The sequence below is a fragment of the Macaca fascicularis genome, chromosome 15 (assembly GCF_037993035.2).
Source record: "Macaca fascicularis isolate 582-1 chromosome 15, T2T-MFA8v1.1".
Lineage (NCBI taxonomy): Eukaryota > Metazoa > Chordata > Mammalia > Primates > Cercopithecidae > Macaca > Macaca fascicularis.
In genome coordinates, this window is record NC_088389.1 from 78,568,369 (window position 1) to 78,576,827 (window position 8,459).

Below are 8,459 nucleotides of genomic sequence, written 5' to 3' on the forward strand. Positions count from 1 at the left end.
AATGTCATCATGTAGTTAGAACTTCTTTGAAGCTGTATGGAAATCCTTAACTGGCAGACAGACAGAACACCGTTTCTGGGCTCCCAGCCTCCTTATTCCCATTACAGATGGGACACTTTCTAATGTGATCTGAATTTCACAGGCTTTTTAGAGAGACCTGAATCAATGGTTCAATTTAAAGTTATGCACAGGGAGCAGCCTGGAGCACCAGCCCAGCCACGTGTGCCCCAAAGTCGATGTATAGTTGCTTTTTGCTGCTCTGGTTTGGAGAATAAAGATTAAAAGCTGATGACCCCAGCTTCATCTTAAAGCACTTAATTCAGTGTTTTCCATATGCTGAACTGTGGTCTGTTTTCATCACCTAAGGAGCTTTTACAGACAACTCCTCTGTGAGAGGTTCTGAGTCAGTTGTTTTGCATGAGGCCTTGGATACTAGTATTTTCAAATGCTCCCCAGATTATTCTAATATGCAGTCAAGGTGGGAGTGTAAAAAACAAAAGTCCTGGTTCCCACTGCCAGGGATCCTTATTCAGTAAGTCCTACTGAATTGTGAACGTTCCTCTGGTGATTCTAGTGTGCAGCTATGTTTAGGGGTTACCATCCTAGCAACAATCTTTTGGCATTTTTAGCTATCAGGATTCTGTTTTCCTTGTTGCAAATGTAGATTCCTGAGGGCTGTCTCCATTCCAGGCTTTCTGACCCAGACTCTGGGGGCTGTGCCTAGAAAGCTGCAAGCTTAACACACATGCTTCAGGTAATTCTTATCAGGGAGTTGTAGGAAACAGTGTGTAGTGGAGCACTACAAAGAACTTAGAGCTGTGCCTTTACTTACTTAGAGCAAACCCTCATTCTCAGTTCCAGCATTTGGCTAATTTTCCCTTATGGCCAGTATTCCTGAGGCTGGGTTGGGAGTGTATGAAGGACAAGGTTATACACTGGTGGCATGGAATGTTTTGGTCCCTGAGTGATTCTCGTCAGGCTTTCTGTGTGTTGATGGCTGCCTGGAAAGCAGATGTTATATTAGACAACCTAACCCTGTTAGGTTGTCTGGTAAGTTATCAATAAAAAAAGATGAAGAAGTTCTCTAAAGCACTGTATATAAGAAAGAGTCAAATCAAATACAACTCAATCTGGATAAAAGTAAACTAGAAGAATGCACCCGTCAAATTTTCTCTGAAGAAGACAACTATTGGCACTGAAAGATTTAGTCTGTCCTGATTCAGCAAACCCACACCAAGTATAAATTTTTCAAGTTTCTTTTACATAATCAAATTTGTAGCAATTCTAGTATAAGAAAACTGTTTATTCTTGTTTCAGTGTTGCCTTTTTAATTTAAAATATATATATACTTTTAAACGTACAGAAAATAGGAAAAAATAGCACATTGAACACCCATACACACCAGTTAGATTCATTAACATTTTGCCGTATAGGCTTCACGTGCATTTTGCAAAACCATTTGAAAACATTTTAAGGGACACTATAACACCTCATTCCTAAATAAGTATGCAAATGAAGGCATTCTTTTATAAACTACAACATCCTTCTCACAGCTCATGAAATTAGCAATAATGGTCTAATATTCAAAATCTAGTCCATATTCAAATTTTCTCAGCCCCTTAGGTTTAATCAAAGATTCCACATTGCATTAGGTTATGATGTCTCTTAAGTAACTTTAGAAGAGTTACCCTTTCCACTTTTTTTTTTTTTTTTTTTTTTTTGCAACACTGATGTTTTGAAGCAATGAGACCAGTTATCTTCTACAACATTCTATATTCTGGATCTGTCTGATCATTTCTTTAGTGGTGTCATTTAACTTGTTGCTCTATCCCCAGCATTTCCTGCAAACAGGAAATTAGATCTAAAGGCTTGACTAAATTTCAGTTAAAGTTTTTTGCCAGAGCACTTCATAGGTCATAGAGTGTACAGTGCAGTATGTATAGGTCATACTGCATCACAGATCAGAAAACATGTCTGTTTTCTTCTGACTACTAGTGATGTAAAATGTCATCAGAGCTTAAGGAACTCTTTATTGTAAAAGTATATTTTTTCCACACAACCAACCAGTAAGTTTTTGGTGAGGTGATACTTTGATACCATGAGAATTCTAGTAGGGATGTAGCTCAACCTTTTATCTAATAGCTTTAGTATCAAAATGTCTTTAATACTGTTTTACGTTAACCTTTCAACTTTTTAACATTTTAAATTTAAAAATATTCAAAAACATTTGTTTGCCACAAACCATAAAGTTTTACAAAAGTAAGATTCACTTTTATAATAATGGCATATTTACTCATTAATTGGAATGTGAGCACCCTCTCTCTTTTTAATTTTGCCTCAACCCTGTATAATAGCCAGTATGCTAGCCACTCATGGACCAAGAGATTAGCATACTTCCTAAAGCATTAATATCATAAAGAAAATCTAGACATGTGGGAGGTGGTGGGGGAAGTTTTGGTGGCCCAGAAGGAAATGGAGGCAGCAAGCATGATAGGAAGTGGGGTGGTGTGGGTGGTGGGCTATTGAATTTTAGACCTGACCTGGCTTTCCTGGTCCCAGAATTCCATGGAGTAGCACTGAATCTTGACTTTCATTTTCATTCTCTTGAGCATTCTGTCCTATATTATTAGCTACAGAGGTTGAATAAAGTAGATCAGACAGATTTGCTCCTATTTCCACATCCAGTGTAAACCACAACACAGCTTTCTCTCTTCATATCAATTGAAGCAATGGTAGCTGGGTAAATGCAGCTGTCTTCTGACCAAATGGCAGAACATTTGTCCCGAACTTTCTACTACTTCAAGAAAGTTGCAGTGTTCTTTTCTTGGCTTTTATTCTTCTTAGCAGGTTTTCTACTAGGCATGCTTTTTGGTTTATCTGAAATTTCGCAAATGTCATCATTCTTTAGAGCCTGTTTAAATGAAGCCACAGCTTTATTATCCACTTTTATTAGTGCTATAGCATCCCAAATGTCAGAATCGTCACTCTGGCCTGTGCTGCACTAGAACTGCACCAAATCTTCCTGCTCCAGGATGCCACAGCCACTGCTGGCACTGCCCATTGCCATCGTAAGCCTACTGCCAGTTTTACCTTTCAACGAATGCATTATTTCCTAAATACTAACTACAGTCAAAAATTGTTTCCCTGAGATGATATAGCCTTCTCCTTTGGTGGCATATATTAACTTTGTTAGTCTCAATATGACTCACAGTTTGGATTTTCAGGTTCAAGAATGTACAGAGTCATCCAAGACCTCCCTACAGGTGATTTTTTTTCAGCACATTTTACTTAGTCAAATCATCAAACTATTGATCATGTCCCCACACCTAACCAATTTATAAAATTCAAAGCCATCTGCCCTGTAAGGATTCTCCATAGTCTTGATTGCAGAGTTGATTTATGACCTAAAGAAAGAGAGATTTTCGCTTAGCTTTTGGAAATATTCCCTTCTGTAGATCAAAGATGCTGGTGATTTTCAGTAAGTTGATTGAGCAGGAATAGAACTTTTTAAGTCATCCCAGTTTCATAGAATTCACGGCATTTCTTTTCCAAGGCTGATTATTAATTTTGCATTGAAATCCCTCACAACAATAAGCCTGTTGAATAGAAACAAACTTTTGATGAATCATCAAATCATCAAATATTTTCTCTTTCTTCAAAATGAAGGGCATCCATGCTAAGTTACTTCTGATTTAAAGGTGTTTTAAAAGGATCACCAAACGTCTCCACTTGATGTCTATACTTTGTAAGAAAGACATTTTCTCTGATAAGGTATAATTGCTGCCTTCTCTGAGCATTTCTTTATGTAAAATGTGATTGGTTTCACTCCTTGAGTGATCCCTAAGTTGATTTAACTCTGGATCAGTTTGTCAATTTTAGTTGGTAACAAATGGGGAGGGAGGCAGATTTCCTGAAGGGCATAAAAATAAGATATTCATTTTAAAATCCCCTCCTCTTTCTCTTTGAACTGATTTAATACACCAGGAAGGTGAGGAGAACTGATATATAGGATGGAAACCTGAATAATTTTGACAAACCATGTGGAAGCCTTTCTTCTGTTTTAATGGAGGAATTTTGAGGATGAACCCAATTGGGAGGTGTAGGCAAATTCATAATTCCTTGGAATTTTCTTGCTTGTCTGATGGCAAAGTTAGGATGAAATGTAATCCTCCATTGTGACAAATATGCCTGCTGCTTGGCAGATTTGCTTTTTTATCCTTCCATGTGGCTTTTAATTTTGTGTGCTTCCCGAATGTAGGTCCTTTTATTGTATACCACCTATTATTTCAATAGTGTGGTATAAATTACAGTTAGGCCAATAAATAATTGTTTCTCCTCCTGGCAGGTCCATCCCACAGTTATTCTTTCGTTAGTTGTTGACTGAAGTGATTTGCCAGACTGCGAACTAGCTCTGAGGATCCCAAGTTGAAGAAGAGGCTCAATCCAGAGCTTACAGCTAGAGAGGTATTAGACAAAGAAACCAAAGGTTATGAGACAGGTGGACATGTGGTATAAGACAGTTGGGAGGACAGTGTAAGGATTTGAATGGAGTTCTACAGAGCACCAAAGATGCTTGTAACCAAACCCGTACAGGAAGGCATTCTAGGCAGAGGGAACAGTATGGACAAAGGGAAAAGCATACAGCATTTGGGGCAACTACATGTAGTTTGGTATGACTTAAAGATGGAGTGCAAGTGGTAGGAAAGCAGGAGATAAAACTGAAGAAATAGGCAGAGGCCACATGATGCCAGACCTTGTTGCTAGGGTAAGGAACTTGTGCTTGATTTAGTGGATAAATGGGCAGCTATAGTGGGGGTGGAGGTTGGAATAGCATGAACAGCCTTGCATTGTGAAGTAGGATCCCATACTTCTCCTCCAGAGAGTATCTCCTGTAAGTATCCTATGATCCCAAGCTTTGGACACATTTAACACGAATCTTTGCATGTGTATCTCACTAAGTTTTCATTACATTTTTAATATATTGTGTTATCTTTTGTTGTGTAACAAATTGCCCTCAAAAGCTAGCAGCTTAAAACAATACATATTTATTATGTCACAGTTTCTGTGTAATCTAGATATGGCTTGGCTACATCTTGCAGCTCAGGACCTCTCCCATGGATGCAACCAAGATACTGGCCAGGTAATCTCAAAGTTTAACTAGGGCATGGTGTTTCCAAGTTCACTTAGTGATTGTTGGCAGGATTCAGTTTTTTTCATGGGCTGCTAGATTGAGGGCCCCAGTTCCTTGCTGGCAGTTGGCTGAAGGACACCCTCAGTTTCTTGCCACCTGGGCCAGATTCCCAAACTGCCAGATTGCTTTATTAAAGCCAGTAAGAAAGAGAGTCTGCTGGCCGGGCGTGGTGGCTCACACCTGTAATCTCAGTACTTTGGGAGGCTGAGGCGGGCAGATAACAAGGTCAAGAGATGGAGACCATCCTAGCCAACATGGTGAAACCCCGTTTCTGCTAAAAATATAAAAATTGGGTGGGTGTGGTGGTACCCGCCTGTAGTCCCAGCTTCTTGGGAGGCTGAGGCAGGAGAATCACTTGAACCTGGGAGATAGAGGTTGCAGTGAGCCGAGATCATGCCACTGCATTCCAGCCTGGTGACAGAGCAAGACTCCATCTCAAAAAAAAAAAAAAAAAAAAGTCTGCTAGCAAGGTGGAAGTCATAGTCTTTTATAACCTAATCATGGAAATAACATCCCATCACGTTTGCCATATTATGTTCATCGGAAGCTAGTCACGATGTCCTGCACTCACTCAAGTAGAAGTTCCCTGTGTTGCCATGTCAGTAGGAGGAATCTAGAATGTCATCTGGATGGCTGCCCACTTTGAAGACTGACCTTCCTCCCATTAGGAGTTTGGTGGTTGGATAAGGAATTATATTGTTTCTTGAACCAAAAGTTTTTGGATACCTGAAGACACTTCCTGATATCTCAGACAGTTGGACAAACCCAAGGAAGCAGGGGCACTTGTGGAAATTTTGTTCCTCAGTGGGGCTTCATTTTCCCCACTGAAGGGAAATACGGCAGAGCTCTGAGGCCTGCATGAGGCAAAAAGAAGAGATTATATAGAGGAAAAGTCTCAGCTGGAATTTTTTTAGACTGCCTGTTTATGGCTTCACCAATTCAAGTTTCTGGTTTGTAAATCATGGCCATTTGTCTTTCCCTTGGTGATGGTTTTGTTGTTGTTGTTTTGTTTTGTTTTGTTTTGTTTTTGTTTTTGTTTTTGAGACAGGGTCTCACACTTTTGCCCAGGCTGGAGTGCAATGGCATGATCTCAACTCATTACAACCTCCGCGTCCCTGGTTTAAGCAATTCTCCTGCCTCAGTCTCTTGAGTAGCTGAGACTATAGGCACCACCACACCTGGATAAGTTTTGTATTTTTAGTACAGATGGGGTTGTAGTACAGGGTTTCACCATGCTGGCCAGGCTTGGTCTCAAACTCCTGACCTCAAGTGACCTGCCCTCCTCAGCCTCCCAAAGTGTTAGGATTACAGGTGGGAGCCGCCGTGCCTGGCCTCTGGGATGTTTTTAATGGCTGGAGAGCAACCTACCTCCTTACTGGCTGTTTGGAGGACACACTCCAACAACACATATTCCCTCCCAGCACTAAGGTGGCAGATTCTGCTCTTATAACAGGATATTCCATGCAACTATATATTTCATTTGTAAAACTTTCCATTGGGATTATGACTTTCTTTCAGATGTAGCTGACCCTCCCCTGGCACTGTTTTCATACAACTGTGCGTCGTTGCCTGGCCCAGAAAAGATGCCACTATCCAAATCTGCTCTTACAGACTAAAATTTCGTTTCCAAAGATATTTATCAATTCAATAACATTTATCGAATTCCGACTATAGGTCATTTGTGGTGCTAATCAGGGAGAATATAGCACCGTATCTACCCTCTAGGAGTTTACAGACTAGTGTATTTGAGGTTGATTTGTGTCATTTTATATAATCTTTTCCCTTACACAAACATTTCATCTAGTAAATGGTTCCAAGATACTTACAAATATTAATAGCAGTGTCACATTGTTCCCCAAAATGTTGAAAAATTTGTGTGATCTTATCTGTCTTGCACTTTAATGCTATGGTATATATTTAATAAAGGATTGAATTTGGTCAATGTCAAGAGTGAGGTGAGGAGAACCTACATGAGTGAGTTTGGAGTGAGTTTGGAGGAGTGTGAGTGTGCATAGCAGACTCTAGACCCAGCTTATGGAGTCAGCTTCTGGTGATTTCTTGTTCATCTTGTTCCATCTCAGCTTCCCATTTTGGTCAAATCACCCCCAACTGAATGACCATGGCAAAAACATTTCCCAAAAAGGCATTTTGAACTTGGGAATAGCGGTTGGTGAGCCCATAGTACTATTTGCACTTACTGGCTCTAAGACCTTAGTTAACCTCCCTAAACCTGTTTCTCAACTGTAAAATGGAGATAAGAAGAATACTTTAATGCATTTATTTACTAAAAAATGTTTTATTGAAAACACCACTCTTGTAGGTCCTGGGGATTCAAAGTGAATAAAAGTCCTGTCCTTCTCCAGCTACTTTCTAGTTGGCAGAAACGGTAAACAAATATGTAGCAGGTTGACAGTAGGGGTGCAATGAAGAGAATGTGAGCAGCGAATGGGATGTAGGGTGGAGATGGGGTACAGTGTACATTGGGCAGCCATCTTCTCCCTGAGAAGATGACATTTGAGAGTAAAAAAGACAAGCATTAGGGGAGAGAGGGGAATTAGTTGACAAGTGAGAGGAACAGCAAGACAAGCTAGAGTGCAGAACTGAAAGGTGATTCTCTAGAAAATACAACTGGAAAGCTCACAGGGGCCTCATGACAGCCCGCAGTAGGGATTTTACTTTTCCTCTGAGTGAGACAGGCACTGGAGAGTTCTGTGCTGAGAAGCGTCATCATCTGACTTCTGTTTTAAAGAACATTCTGGAGTTTGGGGGTGGATCAAATGAGATAATACCTGAAAATCAGCAAAATGCCTGGAACATGGTAAACTCACAATAAAGATTAGCTCCAGGGAAGAGGGGCCTACGATTACACAGCATCAAGCCTTTGGGAACATGTTTGCACATTTCTGTGTCCTTCAATCATATAGACTTGAATCCTAAGAAATGGAGTTTTTTTTTTAAAGGATGTTCACTCAAAACCAGCGGGGTTTACCCACTTTCAGGGATGGCAAGGGGCATAAATTTTAGAGAAGGATTAACTATTTAGAGTTTAGAGACTCAAAATGATAACATGTTTAAGGATACCTTTGGAACAGCTCAGAGCATACCCACTGAAGGCCAAGGGGCTGCCCTCTGTGCATTTTTGCTAACAGCTTTGCATAGACTGGGTTTATGAAGTGCCACCCCATCTGCTAAGCCCCATGGGGATTCAGAAAAGCCGAGGCTGATTTTGATGGTGTGGAGGAGTGAGAAAACAAATTGGGGATTGATG

General features: G+C 40.2%; 1 pseudogene; it reads right to left on the minus strand.

The window, feature by feature from the left end:
• Nucleotides 1-1,667: 1,667 nt before the first annotated feature.
• On the minus strand, nt 1,668-4,069 carry LOC123569133 (survival motor neuron protein pseudogene; annotated as a pseudogene).
• Between the last annotated feature and the right edge of the window lie 4,390 nt (nt 4,070-8,459).